We start from the raw sequence: 23,527 nt of genomic DNA on the forward strand, positions 1-23,527 counted from the left end.
AAGAGAGGGAGGAGGGCAGGAAGGGGGGAGAGAGAAAAAGAGAAAGAGAAAAGGAGAGAGAAAGGAAGGGGAGAGAAAGCTCTCTGGTCTCTTCCTATAAGGGCACCAGTAGCGCCATGAGGACCCCACCCTCATGACCCCATCTCAACCTACTTAACCTCCCAAAGACCTTACCTCCTAATATCATTTACATTGGGAGTTAGGGCTTCGCCATATAAATTTTGTAGGAACACTCTCAGCCCATTACACTAAGAGAGTGGTTCTCAACCACCCTGATTACACGTTAGACTCGCATGGGGACCTTTAGGAAAATCCTGGCACTCCGGTCCTAGCCCATGAGATTCAGATGTAGTAGGTTTGCCAAGCCTCCCTCTTCATCCTGCTGGTGATGTAACTTTGCTCATAACCTTGGGTTTTTTTTTTTCTTTTTTCTTTTTTGTGCCTTTCAAATACAACCTTGGTATTCTCATCTGCAAAAGGGGATGGTATTGCTAGCTCTGCTGCTGCTGATGACATGAGATTACAGATCTCAGAAGGGCTAGTTCTCTCTAGAGTATTGTAAAAATAGAGTTTTCAGTCTTACCTGTCTGTCTGTAGTGAGGCGCTCCACGTGAAATCAGTATTTTAAGTTTTGTACAGCAAAGCCTGTAAGGCCCTGGTTGTCTGCTGGCCCTGACTTGGACCTGCTGCTGCTCTGATGATCTCGGGAAAGCCACCCCACCAGAAAGCAGAGCTCAGGTGTCGCAAGTGCCGAAGCCCACCGGGCCAGGACAGATCATGTAAATGCAGAGGGAGCGAGCCAGCTGTGAGGAAGATCATTCAGTGCTCTGAGCCACTTTTGATTGAGACCTTGTAGAGGGAAATGTCTCCCTGCTATTAGGAAAGTAATAGTGCAAACGTGGTGACAAATGGCAGCTGGCATCAGGCTCTCAGGGCTGGGGAAGCTAGAGGCTGAACGCCATCTGAAGAGGGCAGCTGTTGGGACTCAGGCCAGCATTGCCAGGGCTCCCCAGTCCCCCCTCTCCAAGAATCCCAAATCTATGCTTTTAGGTAAAAAGTCCCAATATTTAAATGTTAGCAGTTAATTAAGCACACGCGCGCGCACACACACACACACACACTCTCACACGGTAAGATTTTGCAGGCTCACATTGCCTGCTCTAAACAAAACATATTTGTAGTCAGAAGTTTGCCTCTGTGCCCCATTTGATCTGGGCATCACCAGTTGATGACCACTCCTCTGGGCTTCCGACTCCATCTCTTCTGTCTACTAAGTCATTGGGTTTTTTTCAGGCATTGTTCATCCACAAACAAAACGCATCGCTGTGCTGGCGCCCAGTTGGCCGTCTTTGGTTTGGACCCTTGTTTCTTTTCACTCAGTTTTCTGGCACTCGTTTCTATGGATGATACTCATTCATGACATCAAGATTTACTGAGCAGACACTGTGCTAGAGGATAATGATATGAAATTCAATAAGACATAGCCCCTGCCCTGCGTTGCTTCCAGTCTAGTGGAGGACATACACCCAGTGTGGTGATGGAGGCCTGAAAGTCTCTGGCGGAAACGTGGAACAAAGACGTCCAACCCAGCCTCCTCTAGAGAGTCTGTTGCTTCTGGTTCAGTAACAGAAAACACTCTTCCATTTCTTTTATCCACCTTTTCTCTTCTTTCCTTTTTTTTTTTTTTTTTTAAGCATTTGGCCAAGGCATTGAGCCCATAATGTGAAGACCACATCTAACCTTTGGTCCTTTTGACGCTTGGGGGCTATTTGATGCCTAGAAGGTCAAGGTATAAAACTAGAAGTCATACCACCCAGTGTAATGATAACAATTAATACTGTCAACATGGTATTGGAAACGCAAGCTATGTGATTGTTGTATTCAGCCAGGAACAAAGACACCCAGATGCATTTGGTTGACACGGGCTCCTGGCTTTTCTGTTTGCAACCTGGGTTTTTGGCGCTGAGTGATGCCAAGTGGCTCACCCTGGGGACTGTCTCTTGTCGCGGGCTTCTCTCCAGGGAAGTGTCTCCCCAACCCCGCGATGGTTATCTGTTAATAGAAGGAAAAACAAGTTGTGAAAGTAGGCCATGCGCATCACCGATAAACATGAAAATTTCATTGGCGAGAGCCCTCCTTTCCCTGCCAAAGTGACCTTGGTTGGCGCAAAGATGACAGAGTGCTTCCCTGCCTGGGTCTGACAGCATTGCTATCACAGCACGTTTGACAAATCGTTCACATTAAATCGGGGGGCACTTTCGGCAGCGCCAACGTCCCCTCTCCATCACTCCTGATTACCACACAAACGTCAACCGTGGCACCAGGCACATTTGTCAGAGGGAGTAAAAGGCAGTTGTTAGTAAGAGCGCTACCTGTCATACTAATGGACTAGAGCTTGTTGCTTGGTGTCTCGCCGGAGCATACAGATTTGCAAAAAAACAAAACATAATATTTTTGGAGGGTTGTCCAGTGTTTCTTGAAAATGCTTTTGTGCTTCAGTAGAGAGAGGTATTGAAAGCTTGTCAGTTGGGACACCTGAATGTCTTCTCTTGGAAGGGGAAATAGATTCTCTCTCTCTCTCTTTTTTTTTTTTTTTTTTCCAGTGACTTTGCTGTTTGATGACTGCTGTCATTTCTTTGTGGTCAAAGAGGCAACAGCAAGCTTTTTCAGTTGAGAAAATCTATACCCTATGCATTTTAGTTAAATTCATAAATGACAACAACAACAAAATGAATGGAACAATTTTTTTGTTATTCATGAGCGAACACCCTACCCTTGTCTAAATTTTAGGAAATCATTTGCATGTACCATGTAGGGGCCATGCTTTGTATAATAATTTACACATTCTGTGTCAAGTCCAGCCATAACAACCCTTCAAGGTAGCCAGATATGCACTATTACCCCCATTTTAGAGACGGCAAAACTGAGAATCAGAAAAGCTACCACCCAGGATTGCACGGGTGGAGTATCGTTCCTAGCTTATGCCTGTTGACTCCAGTCCACAACGTCATTACTATTTGGATATCCAATCAAAAAGATGCAGTTCTGTTGAAGTGATTCTCTGTGGGCCATATGGCTGTTTTATAACTCCATTTCCAATTCATTCTTCTCATTCTTTTTTCCCCAAGTCAAACTAATCAGTCTGAATTCGATTTCTGCTTTTCTTCCTGTCTGGAGGATGCAAAAATTTATTTAGTTTTTTTTTTTTTTTTTTGGAAAATTAAGGAAAGAAAAGTGAAAGAAAAGAAACAGCCTGGGTTTAAAAACCTTGATCTGATTGTGCTTTATAAGACAGAATCAATCGCTCTGAATAATGATTTGACAGAATGAACTTCCCGATGCTAGAAACAAATAGGGCCATTGGGTTTGTATCTGAGAACCAGTGCTGTCCTGTGCTAGTCTGTCTGTCGTGGGCCAGTGGCTGGCCCCCTTTGGCTTCTTGTGAATTCCATCTTATAAGTGATGGAACAGGCTGGAGTGGACATGGGACAGATGGCCTAAGTTGAATAAAACAGCACTTATGAAGTGTCTGAATCCTGTCTTGTTTTATTCCAGAAGTCTCAGAGTAATGTTTCTTGATGCTCGTGCTGGTTCATTTCCATTGAATGTTTTAGTTACTCTCAGTGTCCTTTTCATAGGAAAATATGTGATCTTTAATTAGCTCTTCATTACAACCTTCTCAAATCCCTGAACCAGGAAGCCTCAGTGTATTAAACCCACTCTCATTCCTAAGAAGACAATCCCTTGTAATTCTGTTCAGTCATCAAATTCTATCACACAGACGATGGGTCCATCCCTCGGCTAAGCCCTGGGGCTACCAAGAAGAATCGTGGCCTCCCACCAGTTTCATGCACATTATTTGATGAGAAGAAATGGTCATCTGGTAAACTTGACTGTTCCCCGGGGCTTTGCGTTACAGGCTCCCACGCCTTCTCTCGTTCTTATTCTCAGTGGACTAATCTTGTCACCCCTTCTTTCGAGGTCATAGTGGCATTTACCATATCAATATCAATAGCTCTAATTTGCCTCTCCTTGGTCACAGATTTCCTTTCACAAGGCAGTATATAAAATAGACCAAAGAGGAGCAGTCGTGGCTGAAATAGGGTCCCCTCGGTCTGACCCCCTGGAGCATTGTCTTGCTGGGAGAAGATGGAAGAAGCCCTGGACTTGGGTTGCATCCAGGTCATGCCACCAAAGAAGGCTGCCTCCCTCTCAGAGCCCCTCACCCTCTGTTTTTCGTGCACCTCCCTGAGCAACATTGTTGCATTGGGATGTCCCTGTCAGGAGGAAGAGAGAGTTTTGTCCAGAAATCCTAGCTGGGGGAAGTCTAGTTTAAGGATAGTTAACATATCGATTGAATGATAACAATTTATGTTTTTGTATCATGGTCCAGATCCTCTGAAGCAGTTTCCTACACATCCACCTCAATTGATCAATCCTTCCACCCTGTGAAATTTGTCCCAGTGTTTATTTTACACGTAAAACATGAAGTCACAGTGTCATGTCCAGGTTCAGAATTACCAAGTCATGATTGACTGGAACACCAGTTCTCAAGTCCCACCCTGCTGACTTCTTTTACATCCCCCCGACAGAGCTCTCAGCAGCACCATGCCTTCCTAAATAGAGCTGTCTCCCCATCCACTGCCCTCTGCTTCCAGCTCCTTCATCGCTGAGCTTACACGGGCACATTTCTACCTGTGCCACAGTTTCATCCAGACACACATTTCCATGGGAATGAACACCCGTCCCCAAAAGAGAGAGGTAGAAAGTGGCATTTATTTAATTTCCTTAAGATACCTTGCCTGATTTCCTTTAACATCTATAGATACACTGCCTGCTTCTTTTTAAGGCTGGGGAATGTGGCCCTGTGTTAATTTCCATGGCTACGCACCCAGTCAGCCAACACTGGCTTAGCGGCATATGATATATTCAATACATTTTAAACACTGCTGCATTTAAAAATAACTTTAAAAGGTTGTAAATGTCAAATTGAGATTTGAAATATGTCAGATAGCTGTCATTTTTACACCCTTCATTAATTTCAATTGGACTCAGTGAATTGTATTTGACAAACTGTTATCATACACTGACGACAAGCATGCTACATTTATGTAGCACAGCCCTGACGTACGGAATGTTTGGAGGGGAACGGGAATATGTGACTTCTCTTTGACCTCCTCGATGACATGAGACCAGCACATGACAAGTGTGGCAGCGTTCAACTCAAAGGTTTTCCAAACGGTGGCATTTGGAAAAGCTTCCAGAGGCTTGTTCGCAAATGGAACTGTCCCCCGGAGAGTTTCCAATAACAAAAATAGATGTATTTGCTCTCGGTGCAAAATGGCAACATTTGAACCACAGCTAAGGGAAAGGGGTCATGAATTAAAAAAAAAAATTCCTTTGGGTAGATCTGAGGAGGCGGAAGTATGTGTGGAAGAGTCAGGTCTGGTTATGGAAAGAATTTCATTATCGAAATGAAGAGCCACTGTCGACGATGAAGTGCAGTTCGAGGAGCATGGTGCAGAGAGCAGGGTGCCGAAAGCCCCCAGCTCTTGGGTCGGACAGTGTGCCTTCCACGGTGGGCTCCCCGGCTTACTCTGTGACTTTGGGCAAGTCACTCGGCATCCAGATACTTCAGTTTTCTAATCTGTGAAAATCAGGTTAGTAATATTTCTTCCCTGCCAGCATTAGAAGGAGGGTAATCTGAGTTCAGTGAAGGTTAGCTACGATTCTTATACAGCAGGACCCTGTGAGGTGCCTGGCACGGTAGTCATTTAATCCAAATGGTACAAGTATCATCGCTTAATTTACGAATGAAGAAACAGGGAGTTCAGTGGACGCTTATTCTGTTCAGCGTTCTCCCTGCCTAGAAAGGGGCAGAGACCAGGGAGTCGGGAAACTGACAACACCTTTTAGGTCAGTTTGGTCACCTGTAAAGCGTGGTCATTGAACCTGAAGGTCCCCCCTACATCAACCACGATCGGAAGCAGTGACACCAGGGGCCACCCCACTGTCACCGACTGAGAACAGTGAGCTCCGTAAATCCAAGCGCCCTGACACAGAAAGCCAAGTCTGCACCCCGCCAGGACCGGGTAGTTGGTGTTTAAAACATTTGCATTCTCTCAAGAAGGAAATAAACTGGGCTCTGTGTGTACGCCTGAGTGTTAGCGTCACGTTTGTAACAGCGTTAAAGGGAATATCGACAAGGAAATAACCCGCTAAGTATGCTTTTAAAATGCAAGCGTGGAAGAAATTTTACCTAGAAATCACTCGTTTTCAACCCTGTACTGTTCTGACTAGAGAGAAGTGTTGATTTTTACTGTTTTCTTTTTTTCTTTATCTTGGCTTAAGCACAGAAAGAAACGTTGGAAAACCGCCCAGTGATAAATTAGATGTTTTAAAATTCAAGGCATCTTTAGAGGAAGGAGTCCAGGGTCCTCAGGTTCCCAGTTCATCTGAATGTGTACCTGCTCTTGTCTGGACAAATAAAGGGCCCCGGTCAGGGTGGGCTGGAGGGCGTGTACTGACTGCAGCAGAGGTCCAGCGGGTTTGCCTAAGGACGCCAGCTTTGAACAACAGCAATGTAGCTTCTGACTTTCAAGAGAAAAGTTCCTAGTTTCTGAATATCACTAATTCAAAATATGTGTCGACACTGTTGTAGGATAAACAATACTACCTGTCTGCAGGCCATCTTTGGCCCATAGCGAGCCTTTGTGTTACTTTAGATTTAATAGGAAACAGGCATTTTGCATATGCGGAAACCTTCCCGGGGGCGGGGGGGGGGGGGGGTTCAAGGTCACATCTTTAAGATCGTGCCTTAAGGTGGCAGGGATATAGAAAAGGAACCCCGGCCCCCCACAGTCCGCTGCCTTGGTTAGTGTCAGTACATTGTTCTGCCCCTTGACGCTTGTTACAAGGCAAGAGTGAAGCAGTGTGGTCCGTGAACTCACAGGAGAGAGGAAATATTATCTGGCATTTATATCTGGGAAGTGGAAAACGCTGTTCGGTTGGATTCATAGGATTCACTTCTTAAGATTCATGGGATTTACTTTGAGGTTAGAGTCCTGGGATTGGATTTAAGGATTGTGGAAAATAAAAGGAAGATTTTTCCAGCCTCTCGTTTTCCGATTGCATGAGGAAGAGAGAAACACGTCAAAATCCACAAGGGCATGGGGTCCACCCTTAGGGCTCTGGTCTGTGGGAATGACCCAGGAGCAGCCGGGAATGCTGGGGAAACGGAAGCAAGTCACGTCCAGGTTCCTCCTCAGTGTCAGCGTCTTAAAGCTTGTCTGTCCCTCACTCTCCTTCCCCTTTGGTTTTCCCCCAGGACAAGCACACAGCCCTCACAGAGAGTACGTGAGGGAGATCTCGTCCACCTGTGTGCTCCCTCCTCAGGGATAGCTCCGGCTGGGAGCTGGTAGCGCCTTCCTCTCTCTGTGGGGGCGCAGCATCCTTCCTGTTAGTTCTTTTATGTAAACGAGGAATCTAAGAGTGAAATTATAATTTATGAGGACTGCGTGGAGCCTCTGACAATACTCATAAACATTCTAAACAACTTTATCTTGTTTCGGAACAAAACACATATTTTGTCACCTAATAAGGACTTTTACGATCACCGTATTTCTATTCTGCACTGTTACTGTGAATAATATGGGTAGGGTGCTTTTTTTTTTTTTTTTTTGTCCTCTATGTTTAGAAATACCTGTTCATTTCTACGATTCTTCCTTAAGAAGGATTAGAGGATGGTAAATGTTACCAGGTGAGCGGACCCGTATCGAGTCTTGCAGTTGAGGAAATTTACTGCTGGTGTATTCGGAGTTCAGATGTTATTGTTGTTTAGTGTTTTTTTGCTTTGTTTTGTTTTGAACGAACCGATGAGGAGGTTGTAGGTCCCTGATCCTGAGATTGAGACCCCTTGACTCATTTGGTCTCTACTGTTGGTCATTATTTATTGTCATTTTGCCTCTGCCGGATCAAACAGCAAGTGATTGTTTTTCACTCGTTGTTAAAATTTCAAGATATAATAGATTTTCCGGTTGGCATTCCCTGGGTTTGGGCGATTGGCAGGACGAGAGACTCAGACACGTGACAGGGCAGGGGTTTTTTGTCTTGAATCATTAGTGTCATCGTTGAGTAAACAGTCAGACTATCTTAATTTTAATTAAGGAAGACAGCATCAGTCCATTTTCTCCCAGATTTGCACATAGCTTAAGAACAAAAAGAAAGGCAAGGAAAACCCCCCAGTTGGACTAAGCCTTCATCCCCTTAATATTTCTTATGCTGTGGTAGTACTAGAGACCAAGATCGTTTCTTTTTTTCCTCCATTACTCCTTTTCTACTTTTGATTGGGGGGAAAAAAAACCTGCCTTTCTTTTTCCTGGAAATAGTTGAACAAAAGCCATTAGATAGAATCTTAGCTGCCAGATTTAAATGCTCATCTAAAGATAACCAGTGTAATCAGCTGAGCTTGCAAAGAATACACAATCATAATATCATTTAATTAAGTTCCATTAATGCTGTTTGTTTTGGTGCCGGTTTGGATATTAATAACGCCATTGCTGTTTTCAATGCCAAAGGTTTACCACTTAATTATTAGGGAGATGTTAGCGTCAATTTGTAGGTCTCCCTAATCTCAAACACACTGAGTGTTGCCTCACCAGATATAACACAGTTTCCAGAACTCGAAGTCCCACAGCCTGAGCTTGATCTGAAGACGAAGCCGTGGAAACCGAATGAAAACATTTGTTAACTTGTAAAAATGAAACACAGAAAAGAAGAACAGTTATTCAGACTGTGAGTAAATTTGATGGGGTGTGAACTGATCACTTTATTGCACTCTGTTTATAGCATCCTTGCCATTTTCTGAGATGGCAGCTCAGTGCTTTTCATTGTCTTAATTAGATTAAGAATGGATTAGAGGAGCCAAATCTATTATTAAAAAGGCAATTCTGCTGTGTTCCTGAAAACCCCCTTTTGGTTTTTAATTTCTTAAATTCCACTGATGCAAAATAGCAAATGCCTTAGTTGTAATTATGAGCATGTATGCGTTCATTTAAAAGGCTGTAAGGGTATTAGGGAAATCAGATCTTCGATTTTTTCTTTTCTTTTTTTGTCAGAAGTATTTTTAAGAAATAAGGGAAGGAAGAAAGAAAGGGAGGGTGAAGAGGGAGGGCTGTGTTTTTTTTCGGTGAGATGGAAACTTGGGGAAATACCGTAATTGTTTACTTCTACTTTTGGTTTCCTCAAACACAGAAAGGGCAATGCATGCTTACACGATAATTTCCGATAATTTCTGAGCTATCATTTCTCCAGGTACATTTGCTTTTTACTTTCCTTCCACACCTGAAGTACTTGAGAATGCAGGTTTCGAGCATTTGTTCTGTAGGAAACCTTCTAGAATGATCATCTGGTTCAGAATTTTGTGTATCTACCTCTCCTCCTTGTGCCTGTATAAATGCAACTTTCAGTTCAAAATTTTACTATACATCCTGGTGTAAATATTACCCAAATATTGCTTTGAATTTCAGTTGGAACAGAGCTGCTGTGTTGAAAAGTATGGTGTTGTTTTTCCAGTAGGAGCCCTAGTTTTAGCTTGTTGAGTTTTGCTCTCTAAACTGTGTCACCATGAGATAGTATTTCTTACGTATCTTCTCTATGTTTTAAAATTACTGTATAATCTCATATGATTAAATTTCATAGTATCGCTCTCTCTCTCTCTCTCTCACACACACACACACAAATGAATGCAAGTAGAAACTGGTGAGATTTGAATAAGGTCTGTGATTTACTTAATGATATCATACCAGAGTCAGTTTTCTGGCTTTGGTAATGTACTTTCGTGACATAAGACTTCATTGGAAAAAGCTGAGTGAAGGCTACACAGGAACTCTAGGTTTTTTGCAACTTCAGTGGCTCTTAAATTATTTTAAAGTAAAAAGTTTAAAAGAAAATGTAATGTGAAGTTTTAGGCTGTTAACTGCTAAACTGCTACCAGCGAAAATTGATTCCTATTTGATCAGTATTAAATTAATGTTATTTTTATAACCAACACGTGAGATAGTGCCAGGCTTTGAACATTCATAATTCTCTTTTTCTACTTCTTGGTACATTGGATAGATTCGTACCCGCTTATCACCGGTACCCCTTAGCAGAGGGTCCATATCTGAATGGTCTTTTTAGTCCCAGGTGGGACTAAAGCTCTGAGCTCTGGCCACCTTGTTCTGGGACGTCTGATTGTTGTGTAAAACTATACAACCAAATCTAAGGCATAGAATCTAAGACATAAAAAGAAAGTAAGTCATGGAAGGATGGCCGAGCAAAGAAAGAATGGCTACATCTGCACAATGCCTGCTACACAGTAAAAACACTGTATGTATCCTGAGTGAAGGAATTAATTGATTAATTTCATTCACAAGTGAGTTTTGTCCCTTAGCAAGTCAGGACTCCATTCCTGCCGAGCCATCTGTTCCTCTGAGTACTTTGTGACTGGCTCAGATTCTAAGAGCACTCATTAATTGTCAGCTGCTTCGGTGAGGTGCTGTATTTGAGATGGGAGGTCTTGAAGTGATACCTAATTTAGGAGGACTGTGACAAAATTTATCACTAATTACCTGTCTCTCAAATGGGAATCGGTGCTGTCCGCAACATACGATGGTGATAATGGTGATCATTTCTCGAGTGATTAGTATTCTAAGCACTTAACATGCATTCTCTCCCTTTAATTTTACTCCATTACTAGCTTAGAGTTTAGTAAAATAACTTGTCCAGGGTCACCCATAATTGGCTTGTGAGTGGCTGAGCTGGGACTTGAACCCAGGAAACGTGCCTTCAGATGACCTTGTATGGTCTCCGTTTCATACTTGTGCCCTGGTGCTCTTAAATGGTGAGTGGTTATCAACCCTGGAGATATATTAGAATCATCTGAGGACCTCTTCCTGCACCCACTCCCAGAGACACTTACTTAATTTATCTGCGGGAGCATTTTGTTAAAGTTCCGAGGTGGTTCCGATGTACAGCCACGGTGAGCATCCCTTGCCCAGTTACAGAACTTAATGCCTGTAAAGAGTGGAACCTACTTATTCTACTGATAAGTTCATTGCAAAGCCTGGTAGTGGTCCCCCAGCCACCTGCCCTTGGAGAGATGGAGCTGAGAGTCCACCTTCCTTGTAATGAATTTCCCACCTTTTGTTAGCAATCTGCTTTGCATATTCTCAGCTACAGTTTTTCCATCTCCACCACCCACCACCTGCCGCCGATGTTCATTTTAATAGCATGTACCTACATAAAGGTGTCTGTTTACCGAAAGAAAAAAAGAACGAAAGGAAAGAAAGCCAAAGAAAGATTCTATACCAGGAATCCTAAAAATTCGCCTGTTTAGGGGAGTCAGCTCAGGTAAATGAATGAAGAGAGCAAGGCTTTGACTAGTGAATGTCCTGTTTTTAAAAGACAAATGTGGTCATCACGGGGGCAACCTGGGGAATATCCGTCCCATTTCTTGGGGTACTTACTACTCTGATCTCACAAGGCCACCTACACAGAAATCCGGCACAGGTAGAGCTTCCAGTTTTCAGGAGACCCCAGATATCTAATTTTTTTTAAATTTTGTTTTCTATTACAAAGTTATTTGGCAGCTAGTTCCAAATTTGTTTTGTTTTTGTTTTTGTTTGGGGGGGTTGCCTTTTCTTCTTTTCTTTCTATTTTTTCTAATGAGGTATAGTTGACTTACAATCTTATACAGTTCCTTTTTTCAGCACAGTGCAGGTCAGTAGTGTGTCACCCATAACAACGCCAAAGAACTTGTATATAGTGGCTGCCTTATTCTTCTACCTTCTTGCATTTGGAGATAAATAATGTATTTTTCCTCACTCATTACCGAGTGCCCTGAGTTCTAATTTTGGCTAGAAATTGGCGTTCTGATGGTAGCCAAGGCAAAGAATTTTGTGGGTCCTGTTTCCTTATCTGTGAGATCGAAGGTAGAAAAGCCATGCTAGGGTGATGGGGGCCTCATGTCCCGGGCTCTGGGGAAAGCACGGTGTGGGTGAGACCTACCCTCTTGCTACTGCTCACCAGCCCCGTGACTTTAAATGAGTTATTGAGCATTGAGAGCCTGCGTTTCCTCGTCTGCACCATGGAAGTGAAAGGTACTCTCACGGTTGTCTTAAGAATTAAATTAAATTGTGTGTATAAAGTGCATAGTGGTAAATCATTGGCCCTAGTCATCATGAGAGGTATATTTAAGGAATGTGATGTTTTTAAATAGTGAAACCAGGCAATCCATTGCCCCAGGACTTTGTCTCACTGCTTTTGTTGACCTCAAGCATTGGATCAACCTGCTTGTTCCCCTATGCTACCTCTTCCATTGACAGTGCCAGGCCTTTCCCCATTATCCCTATTTCTCAAACAGTAGCAGGATGGATGGCTTCATGGTGATGGGGAGAAATGCAAGTTTCCACCCCCCTCTTACATGGACCATCCTGATCTGGAGGTTATGTTTGTAGAACCCGAGGATTCGAAGAGAAGTGGGATTAATAATGAATATATGTATGTGTTTTAAGAGTAGGGTTATGTTGAACATGACACGTCCATAAATGCCTGTTAGCCTTCTCAGAGGTCAGCGGCCGGCCGGGTGGCAGGGGACAGGGTGGGGGTCGGTGGGGTATAGGACAGCCGGAGCAGCTACAGCCCGATTCTGACCGGCTCTGAGGTCTGACGATGGTATGTGTGATTTGGGAAGTGTCTGTGTAATAATGATAATCAGTTTCAACCAAGAGGACAGGGCACAGCTGTGGGGAGCGCTTGGAGAGAGAAATCGGAACAATTCACACGTTCCTGAGAAGCAAGTCTCAAGCTATCCCTTTCCAGTGTATGTCTGTGGTAGCTTTCAAGTCCCTCTTGATCATAATTGACTGAAAAACGTTTTTTAAATAAGTGTGTGACTCTTGGGCCAAAGACTGTTTATAGTCCAGTTTTTTTTTTTAACTTGCTCTGAATAGTTTGAGATGGTGCATCTTCCTTCATAACAGTGCTGTCGTGGATTTAAACTCTCATTCATTCAAGCCTTGTTTGATACAACTTGGTATTCTGGCTTTTCTTTTTCTTTCTCAAGAACTGGGCTCAAATTGTGCTACAGAAAAGCTATGTCTTTTGAGGACATATATTATTTTAGCTTTGCCTCACTTGAAATGTTGGTATTTGTAAATGAGAGAGCTACCACTCCAGACTCAGAGTCCTCCTCTCCCCTCTTCCAATTCTCAAGAGAAGCAGTCTTGAGAGAAGAAATTTTTTATTCATCTATGATTTTGAAAAGAAATTTAGAGTTCTGGTCTACCTCCATCTCCCAGGTTATTTTTCTGTCTTCCCCGTCCCCCACTTTCCCTGACCCTTGGATAACAGAAAACAGTTCTTTGGCTTCTCCTTATAAAAAAGATAATGTCTCCATTTGCAGCTGGCTCTGAATAGTTAATAATAATAATTATAAAAATAATGGTGTGAGAATGTTTTGCATTTATGGCTGCTTTTGATTTCCATCTTCCTTATATGTCCATTTGTTTTTTGCTGATCTTCACATCAACACTAAGAAATAAGAAGAGACAGAATGGAAAAGACTTAGGACATTGTTTCTTGTTTTTTCTTTTTTAATTTATGCAATCATTTAGCAAATATTTAACAAATAACTCTGTGCTAAATATTGTTCTAGGAGCAAGGTTACAACGTAGAAAAGAAAGACGAGGTCTCAGTACCCTTTATTGGGAGGACAGGCACTAGTGGCATACATGAATGAATGAAATCATTTCAGATAGTAGTATTGGCTATGAAAAAAGTAGAACAGGATGGTGCCTTTGGAGGGTGTCAACTGTTACTGCTTTAGACTGTATCAGAGAGAGAGGTATGGGGTTGGTGGCATTTGATCTGAGACCTAAGTGTCTGAAAGAAAGCAGTGGTGAAGTCTGGGGAAAGGATGCCACATTCAAAGACCCTAAGGTGAGAAGACCAGTAGTGTAGGAAGGATGGCGTGAGAGATGGGGAATGGTACCCAGGGCCTGGTCATTTTGGACCTTCTGTGCCATAGTATGGATATTAATTCAGAACCATTGTTTCACTGCCGCCCTCTTTCTAAGGGATGAGGACTTCCCCAGTGCCCTCCCCTCTTATAGAAATGGAGCAAAATGACATAAACACAAGTAGACTCACATCACTGCCACCACTATGCTGTGAGCTTAGGGAGTCAAGGCTATACCTTAATCAGTTTTGCATCCCTGGGCACCTAGCATGGGACCTGCTATATAATTAGCAAATATGTTTGCTAAACTGAGCTGGACTTTTGTCAAAGTGTGGTCATAACCTACTTGCATCAGAGTTGTCTGGGACAGGGGCAAGGTGTGTTATTTACAACGAGGATCCCAACGCCTCACTCCAAGCGTATGAATCCAGACTTTCTGAGAGTAGAGCTTGCATTCCACATGTTCAGGCTCCTCCAACAATTCTCATGCATAGGAAATTTGAGAATTGGCTTCCTTTTCATTTCTCCCGAGAAGTTCCTACCATATTATAAAAATCTCAAAGGCAAAAACATTTAGACTAATATGTGTGTATATTCATGAAAGATTCCTGCTGACAGCTGCATGTGTTTACACTGTTTTATATACTGGATCTTAATACGATCACATGAGTGGGTCAATTTTTAACATCCTTACGATTTATCTTTATTAATTCAAGCAAAGTGAGTGAAATTGGAAAACTAATTCTATTCCTACTTTTGTTCTGTTCTGTTTATTTGATTCTATCATCAGGAAGTAAACTCCAGCTTGGCTGAGGGAGGCATAAGACAAACCCTTTGGGCAGCGCAGACCAGCAAACCTCTGAAGTTCAAGAGCTCAGGAGTGAGAACTGCATAAATACAGAGAGATACAAAAGTTTGCCCTCTGTTAAAAACACATATGGCTTTAATGAACTAATATTTAAAAGAAAAAAGATTGGATAAAATGATAAAACAATGAGGTGAGATTCAGAATAAGCTTCCTCACTGGGCAGGTTCTGTCCACGTACTGGTGATGATTTAGGTTCCTCTGTTCCCCTAATCAGGTTTTAGAAAGATATCCAAGAAAAAAGTTGAGCATTAAGATAAAGCCATACCTCACAGTTCAAGTGAGTACTGTTCCTGCTCCAAGCCCATTGTGTTTTTGAGAATCCCTCACATACTGTAGATACAACAATCGCTTAAAGTCGTATTTCCAAGGATGAAAATGACAGATCCCCAGGTGGGAGGAGGGATGTGGCTTCCGAGCTATTTTTGCTGTTATGTGTATTCCAATCCCAACAGCCAAAGCGGAGGCCAGAGGGTGAAAATTCCTTCATTTCATCTTTAGGGCTTTGTTTTGTTTGCCCCTTTATGATATTTCCCTCTTTCTCTGTCTTGTCTGAGCTGCATGTTATCATCCATTTCCTCTTGCTGCTGTTTCCTAAAAAAATATACAATTGTTAGCACTGTGACAAGGAAAACAAAACAGGCAGATCTTTTTTTTTAAAAAAAAAAAATTCTCTTAAAATCGTGTCCAAAAATTTTAAAAGTAAAATAAAACGATACCAGAAGATGCTGCATGAGATGGCAGGAATGGAAGATTGGCTTTTGGGCTCCTCGCCCAAGGAATAGGGCTGCTGTTTCTTGCTCCACAGCCAACTGTTTCGAACGCAGATTATTTGATACAGTCCCCTCATCCTCCCCTGAAAAAAGGAGACTGTGTTTGTTTCACTTTCTAATACAGACTTCCACTTATTACCGTTTCTGTTGTCCCATTGTTCAATGGCATAATCTCTGCCGAAAATTACTAGGAATGATTGAACCTCCTTTTCCCAGCTTGTCTAGTTTCTCTTTATCATTTCTAAAAACACAAGAGAGTTTTTTAATTTTTTTTTTTTCCACCTTTTTTCAGACTCACTTCCAGCACCTCTAGTCAACTGAGCTGGTGCATTTTAATTTCCTCTTTAACCCCGTGTTTGCCACCAAACCTGACATTATTGCAGTCTGGCAGTCTGCAGGCTACATCATAGCCAATAGGGTTTTGTTCAGCCAGCAAAGTGATGTTTTTAATTGAATTTGAATGCCTTTAGATAAGTGCACTCCCCACTCCCCACAGCTGCCTCGTACCTGGCTGCTTCCCTCATGGCCCTAAGGAATCCTGGCAAGACTAACTCTGAGGCTGATCTTCTGTTGCACTGCCTCCATCCATTTTCCTGTTTGTGTAACTGCTAAGTATGGGGGGAGTGTGTTTGTGTGTTTGTGTGTTGGCTGTGTTAGTATATGTAGATGATGTGTGTACTGGTTGTGTGTGTATGAGGTGGGAGGGGGTGTTGTGTGTCTGTTGTGTGTGCTTTGCTTGTATGTGTTAGTGTGTGTGTGTGTGTCTGGGGGGGGTGTATGTGTGTGTGGTAATGGGTGGAGATACTAGAGGAGCAGCTGATTATTTTGATTTTATTTCTTTCTAAACCCCCCTGAATAACCAAATAAATTCTACCTCCTTTGGGAGATTTTAATAATTATTTAAAAGTCAGGTGATTTTCATGTTTTATTTGCCAACATTTACTATATAACTTTTATGCTCCTTTTTATCCTCCCCAAAGACAAAAACCCTGTTGTAAAAATTTACTCACCCAGCTAAAAAGAGTGTTCTGGGCCTCAGATATTTGACTGTGTCATTTAAGAGTTCAGGATTCAGAAATTTCTCTTTAACAACAGCTAATGGCATTTTTTTTTTTAACTTCGGACTTCATAACAAGAACATTTTTGGGGGATGACAAAATATATTCTGTCATCTCATTACCAAGCCCTTAGCGGAAGTGTTTATCTGCAGATACACAATGTTAGATGGAGAGCTGTAAAACAAGGTGCTTCTTGCATTAAAACCCATCTTATTTCACCAAGGAACTGTTCACCCTCTTACTTGCTGAGTTTCAGTGTTCCATTCCTCATGGCCTCATTTAGGGAATCACTGCCTTGAATCATGGCCAGTTTACCCAAAACAGAGAGGGCTCTCCCACTGCCTTTTTGCAGGGGATACAGATTCATCTTTGCCGCCTGTATTCTAGTCCTAGCCACTGCTCTTCCTCATTTGCTCTTCGAAAAATGTTTGTAGAGCTGGGATTAAGATGATTTTTTACGACAACTGGGGCTGCCTGTTATTACCCATAAGTTTAATTCTTTGTTACTATGGTGTGGCTTTGTAAGATGCAAGAACCGTTTCCTGATTAAAGTCTCCCCTACTATTCAGATTTATCTTTTAGTCCATGTCTGCCTTCACTGTTTTATTACCATGTACCACCTCAGTGAAGTCATCCAAAACTGTATTGTTTAACCATTACTTAACTAGTTTTTTCAGGGACTATACTTACAACGGTGCTTATGAGTTATGAAATATTTACTGATATGTATGAGGGTGATCCTTTTTATGTGTCTTGGATCTCAGATAAGGAACAAATAAAGGTAGAGGTAAAAAAATGTGGGTGAGATAAGCAACATCTTCTTGGGTGTATCAGTTATCTCTTGCCGTATAACAAATTATCCCCAAATTTGGTGGCTTAAAATAATAATAAACATTTAATAATTGCAGTTTTTGTGGGTCAGAAATTTGGGAGTGAACTAATTAGACAGTTCTGGCTCAAGACCTCTCGTGAGGTTGCAGTGAAGGTGTGTGGCCCCACGTGCAGCACCTAAAGACTCTGCTGGTGCTGGAGGATCTGTTTCCTACATAGATTATTCACAAGACTAGCATGTTGGTGCTGACTCTTGGGTGGAAGCCGAAGTTCTTTTCTGCTCAGGTTCCTACACAGTTTATTTGAAAGCCCTTATGACATGGCATCTTTCTTCCCCAAAAGCAGGAGCCCAAGAGAGAGGAAGAAACAGTCTCTTTTATGACCCAGACTTGGGATCCACTGTTACGTCTGTGCATTCTATTCATTAGAAGGGAGTCAATGCGTCCAGCCCACATTCAAGGGGAAAGGGATTGGGTTCTGCCTTTGGAAGGAATAAGCATGAAAAAAATTGTCAATGTATTTTAAAACAACCACATGATATTCCTGTAGTTTCTAACTTTTATAATACTTGTATATTCCACAAATTAGAGTAAATGATCAGTATTTGTGGGGTTTTTTTTTTTCTTTTTTTTTTTTTTGGTCAGTCTTAAGATGTGATCAGAAGGCCACTGTGTGAGGCAAGGTTCTTCCAGGCACACAGAATGGTTTCAGGTTGGACGATATTATGTGGTTTTTCATACTATGTGTTTCTGTCATGCCTCCCAGCTTCCTTGACATATTTAATGAAATTAAAACCACTTATTAGCCTTATATATAAAACAACCCCAGTCTTCCCTACTCATTTGGTTAAGTGGCTATTTTTTAATAGAAAACAATAACATGACTAGGTCAGTGGTTTGTAAACATGGGTTTTGCATCTGGCTAACCTGAAGCTTTCAAAAATAAAGATTCCCTGGCCACTAGCCCAGATCTCCTAAGTCACAGATTCTGGGGAATGGGGCCATGAGAATTGTTACTGTTTTTAAAGCTTTAGGTGCTTCGGACAAAACCAGCTAGAACAGTGTTTGGGAAGCACTGCCACACTTAACCGAATCTATTCACCAACTAAAATCACTTGTAAAGGATGACGTTAAAAAAGGAGATCCCTGACTCTCATGATAACCTTAGTCAGCTTTCAGGAAAGGCTCCTTCTAGGCTTCTAGGCACTTTCCCCATACCAGCGCCCTGACTGCCTATGACTCTCTGGGTCTGTAGCTGTGTCCCCGCAAGGCGGTAACACGAGGGGCGAGGGGCTGTCCCAGGGGGAAGGGCAGCGACCCAGAAACGCATTGTTCACGCTTTCCAAAGACAATGACTCTCTTTCCGATTAGAGTTGTCCTCCTTTTACCCAAAGGCTTTCCATGCAACCAGGGGAGCATAACAATGACAGTAGGGCTTGGAAAGGAAATGTCTTCATTGATTTTTATTTTACGAATTGGTGCCTCCATAAAAATGGCACAGGCTTGTTTTACAGTGTCAATTTGTGGAATTGAGGGGAGAGCTGTTAAAACTCATCCATTTTCCCAAAGTTTAAACCACCCTAATGAATTAATCCATAGATAATGGATTGAATTCAGTGCAATTACCCCAGTAAGTAAGGCTTGTTAAAAAGAGATAAGGCAGCACACTAAAGAAAACAGCAGTTTCAGCTGTTAACTGGACTTCATCCGGCCACTGATGATTCAGTATATGAGTTTCCTTTGAAAGAGAAGTGGCGGGACCCCATTAACAACGTAGGAGCCAGATGCTGTAGTTTACCTGTTGATATGACACTGCAAAAAAAAAAAAAAAAAAAAAAAAAAGGAGACTAATTCTGACAATCGTTTTCCCAGCAACCTTAGGATCCCCAAGGTATATAATTGATGCACCCCATTGAATCTTTCTAAGACTTTGATTCCTCAAGACAGGGAGCTCATCCTTGCTCCACCACCACCCTTTATTATCTGACCTTATCCTAGTGACGTTTAGAGAGAGCCACATTATTTTGAACAGGCTGCTGACAAGAATCTGTAGGTATTACACAAAATAAGGACGATCAAAACAAGGATGTCTTAGATGTCGATCACGCTCTCCACAACAGATTTCTGTGCCCAGGCTTTAGAAGAAGTTTAACACACAACCCTAGCCCTCAGAAGGCTGCCCTGGAAACACTGAAACCTGACTTACCGCAGCTCATCTGCGTTTATCTTCCAGCTCTTACTTCTACCACTGCATTCAGGTCTTTGTCCCTCACGATGAGTTTTCTTCAGAAAGCTCCTAAGTGACTTTTTCTTCTCCATCTTGCAAGTTCCTGCCATACAGATTGTTTCCAAAGACTTGCATCTTCTCACTGCCCTACCCAAGAGTCTGAGTTGTTTGTGGAGTTTAAAGGGGTTTGTCCCTTCATCATTTGTTGGACTGACCCAGGAGCTGCATCTTAGCATTTAAGGCCCTCCCTGGTCTAGTTGTCCTTACGTTTCCCACTCTGGGTTCTGTCATCTTCCCTCGTGGTGTTACGCCTTGCACGCTCTTTCCTCTTCATTCGTGACCTGGTATTTCTCCTCCCATGGTGGTGTTCTGCCTCCTGAAAATCTTACCACCGGGGCCAGTCAACACCTCCTCGTTTCTAAAACATCCTTCTCTTCCTCATACACACGGATCCCCTCCACCTCTGAGTCCCTGTGACGGTGGGAAGCAGTGTGGTGCACGTGGTACCAGGTGGCTTAGAGAACGTAGGCTGGAGAGTGAGCTGGCCTGGCTTTACATGCTACATCCATCACTTGCTAATTGTATGATCTTAAACAAATGACCTCTCTGGCCTGAGTTTCATTTGTAAACAGGAGGTAATGGTGCCTGCTTTTTAGGCACACAATGGGGGTTAAGTAAGCAGAGACAAAGCCTTGAGCACAGTGTTATTACCACTACCATTTCTGTACCTGGCCATTTCTCTTTTCCCTCTTATTACTCATTGATTTTTTTTAAGCCGTGTACTGCTTGTGTTGTGTTCCAAATGTATCATCAACCACCTAAAAGGAGGTTCATGTCATTGGATCTTTACTGCTGAACCTGGCGTAGAGCTTTGCATAAAGTACTGATAATGGATAATCATCATTATTTATTGAACACTTACTAAAGGTGCAGTACTCTGCCGTATTAACCCTCAAAACACTCTGTGAAGTAAACCCTTTTATCATCACCGTTTACCACATTAGAAAATTTGGCCTTAGAGATCCAAGGTCATATCACATCCCAGGGGTAGAACAGGATGTTGAATCAGACCAGATGGTTTAGTGTTAGAATTTTCACTTCCAGGAGAATGAGAGAGAAAAGGAGAAAGTAAAAGAGATTGAGAGAGAAAGAGAGATCTAGGTTTAAATCCTGGTTTCCCTCTTTCTAGATGTGTGACCTTGGGTGAATTTCCTAAGTGTCATAAGCCTCAGTCTCTTTGTCTGTAACAATGAGGATGCTCAAAGTATTTGCTTCTTTGGGTCCTTTTGAGCATTTAATGAAATAACTCACGGTAAAGCACCTGGCATGTTCTGAAGACTCTGTAAATGTTAACTATTAGTATTTAATCATTATACTTTTCCATTCCATCTGCTTAAATCTGACGTGCATGCCTGGTTGGTATACATTTTTCAGTTGATTGGTATCATACCACAGCCTCTCTGGACCAAAATCGTTTTATCATTAAAAACAAACAAAAAAAAAACAAAAAAAACAGGACTGAGCAAGTGCATGAATTGACTTCACACTAGAACATAAACCAGGATGGTGTTTGCAGACTCTGAACGCTTTCCAGGCTTTCTGATGGGGTGATAATAACATTCCACGCTCACCTTTGCAATGTCCAGTAAATACGTACATCTGGTTTCCTCGTTGTTATAGAGAAAGTCAACCGCATTAAGGCAACAAAACTCCCTGGGATTTGGGGAAATTATTGCACTTCTGGTGCTTTGTGACACCACCCAGGGTGTGTTATAATCACCCAGAAATGCACTGCTTGTTACATCTTGTTGCGATTCGGTTTCTATGTAAAATTTTAAAAAAAGAAGAGAGAGAAATGGGACATTGCTGTGGGAAGTCCAAGTCCATCCCCTAGGGCAGCTTAGACGGTCCAGGCAATATAGCTGATGTCAGTGACCGCTAGTCTCAGAAAATCTCAGATGAAAGCCCCACACTTCCTCAAACGTGTTATCTAAAATATAATCACCTTTTTATATATTTAAAGGCAAATGGAACTGTGTTCTAGGAATGCAGTGCTAAGGGTATTAGTACTCATGGGGACATTAGCAAGGCAGAAGTACACGGAGCTGTGTCTGCGAGCAGCTTTTCTCTGCTGGGAGAACCCCGGGGTGGGAGATCTCCTCCAGAGGCAACATGATGAAGGAGATGGATCTTTCTTTCAATCCATCTGAGAAGGTGCTCCCCAGCGTCCCCCTGTAGCCCCAACAGGGTTTTGGATCACTGGCAGAGATTGCTTCTCTTTCATAGTACTTGCGTTTGTAATTGATTCATGGACTCATCCATTCGTCAGCTGTTCACTGAGTGCTTACTATGTGCCAGACACTATTGCAGCTGTTTGGGGTGTAAGACAGAGGAGACCCCCGCCACACCCCGCCTCTGGTTTGCCAGCCTTGTAGTTGGGAAAGACCACCAGTAAGCTTGGGAAGAAAACAAGCACAGTAACTTCAGCGAGCGATCTGGGCTATGAAGAAAATACAGTGAAGTAACAGAGTAGAGGATGGCATGAATGGGGCTACTTCATAGAAGGTGGTCAGGGCGGGCCTCCCTGAGAGTGTGACATTTGTGCCAAGGCTTGAACAATGAAAGGGTGCCAGCTATGGAAAGATCTGGAGTGTCTCATTGCTACAGCAATGCTACAGTCCTATCTTAGGACCTCCTTTGGTGGGTCCAAAGACAGAAAGACATTGGACATGGCTGAAGTGGAGAAAGCAAAGAGGAGAGGACAGAAGATGATGTGGGAGGCAGCCAGACTGTTTATGGTCTTCTAGGCATTACCATGGCATTGGACAGAATTTATTACTACCTTCCAATGGGGAGTCTTTGAAGGCAGAAATGAGCTGACTGTTATTGAGCATTTATCATATGTCTACTACTGTTCCAAGCACTTCATTTAACCCTCATAAGTAACTTGTGACCTGTGCATTACAGTGCCCATCTTACAGATGGGACAAGTACAATGCAGAGAGGTGGGACGATTGCCCAAGGCTAGTAATTAAGATCTAGACACTGAACTCCATCCTGTCTGACTCCCTCGTCCACATAGCTGCACCCTGGCCCTCTGCCCTGGCTCATTGCTGGATCAATGATACATACAGTCACTCCAAAGACATGGGTACCCATTAGGTTACAGCTTACATGAGTATTTACATTTTTAAGGAGAGGATGCCAGTGCTGAGAGCAAAGAAGTAAATTACTAATGGCAAAGTTTAAAATAAAGATGAGAACTTTTTTCATTCTACAAAGGGTCAGGTGGCTTCTAGGCATGGCTTTTGTTTTCTTCTCCATCATTCCTCGATTCCACCTGCCATCAAGTTCGGATGGATTCACCTTCTAAATATCTTTCTGTCTCTTCTGCACTTCAGTTTCAGAGCTGCTACTCCATTCAGGTCACCATCAGCTCTCACCGGGATGCTCGCTGGAGCACCAGCTGGTCTCCCTAAGTCTGCATAACCTTGCCAGTCACTTCTCTACCTTGCAGTTGGAGCAGTCATTTCCAAATAGAAATGGGATCATTATACTTGTATTGTACCTTCTTTAATCACTCAGGAGGAGCTTCCAGTTGTCATTAGAATAGAGACCAAACTGCTTAACGTGGTCTAGAAAGCCTGGCCCCTTACTCTTCATATGACTCACCTTAGTCTCTGAGCACCTGCCCAGGGACCTTCTTCCTTTTTCTTCTGATTAGCATTTCTTCTTCCCATCTTAGGTTCATCTCATGTTCTGAGAATGGTCTCCC

General features: G+C 42.6%; 1 protein-coding gene across 4 annotated transcripts in view; it reads left to right on the plus strand.

Annotated features, from left to right (window-relative positions):
- TENM2 (teneurin transmembrane protein 2) overlaps positions 1-23,527 on the plus strand; it is a 1,175,656-nt gene that overhangs the window by 569,081 nt on the left and 583,048 nt on the right. The gene's annotated exons all lie outside the window — the stretch shown is intronic.

Source organism: Camelus dromedarius, chromosome 27 (genome assembly GCF_036321535.1).
Source record: "Camelus dromedarius isolate mCamDro1 chromosome 27, mCamDro1.pat, whole genome shotgun sequence".
Lineage (NCBI taxonomy): Eukaryota > Metazoa > Chordata > Mammalia > Artiodactyla > Camelidae > Camelus > Camelus dromedarius.